Source organism: Tupaia chinensis, unplaced genomic scaffold (genome assembly GCF_000334495.1).
Source record: "Tupaia chinensis unplaced genomic scaffold, TupChi_1.0 Scaffold000010_1, whole genome shotgun sequence".
Taxonomy (NCBI): Eukaryota; Metazoa; Chordata; class Mammalia; order Scandentia; family Tupaiidae; genus Tupaia; species Tupaia belangeri.
This window is the reverse complement of record NW_006159440.1, coordinates 1-803: the sequence shown is the minus strand read 5'-3', so window position 1 is coordinate 803 and position 803 is coordinate 1. Positions and strand designations below refer to the sequence as shown.

The 803-nt window shown below is 47.3% G+C and overlaps 1 non-coding gene across 1 annotated transcript; it reads left to right on the top strand.

The window, feature by feature from the left end:
* Positions 1-448: 448 nt before the first annotated feature.
* TRNAC-GCA (transfer RNA cysteine (anticodon GCA)) lies at positions 449-520 on the top strand. The gene has a single exon. It is a non-coding gene; the product is annotated as a tRNA-Cys (tRNA).
* Positions 521-803: the final 283 nt, after the last annotated feature.

Here is an 803-nt window from a genome sequence, read left to right as displayed (position 1 = left end):
TTACCTCGTGCAACTGGCTCACAGCTGGGGCCCTTCAAGAAGTATGCGCTAGTCTCCTTCGTCAGCATCGCAAGGTCAGGGTAACTGAACTTTAATGTACATATGTCCTTGATTCTGTTCATCAACAAGACACAGAAAGCCTGCACTGACCTTTGAGGGATTGATGTGCACTTTGCTGGTGAATGTGTACAACCTTGCAGTAGGTGCATTGACAGGGCTGATCACTCACTGCCTGGCCGTCATTGTGCATTCTGTTGTGTGTGAGTAATAAACTCATAGCTTCCTCTGCTGGACCTGTGGGTGACTTCTATGGGACCAGTAAACACTGCACACAAGTCAGGTGTGGCAGGTTTCAAAGTCTGTCCTCATGGAGAGCTGTAATTGAATGTTATAGAGCTTAATGTTACCACACTGGTGACAGGTACCAAGTAGGGCTTTAGTGACTGTAGGGGGTATAGCTCAGGGGTAGAGCATTTGACTGCAGATCAAGAGGTCCTCGGTTCAAATCCAGGTGCCCCCTTATTTTGGTGGAATATGAGGCCCTGACCTTACAGTGGGCATAATTGACAGGACCCTAAAGAAGACCCCATTGTAGTAGCTGCAGAAGAGACAAAAGGGGGATGTTGGTGGAAGGAAACATCGAGATGGACTCTCCCCTCAATAAGGTTCCAAGTAGTCTGTCTGTTAGACATTTGTAGGCCACTCCATGAGTGTGGGTGTGCCCCCAAAGTGCCTGTAGGACTGCTACGACATTGAAACAGTTGATAAGAAAGAGAAACATCAGAAGTGAAAGGAAAGTAGAA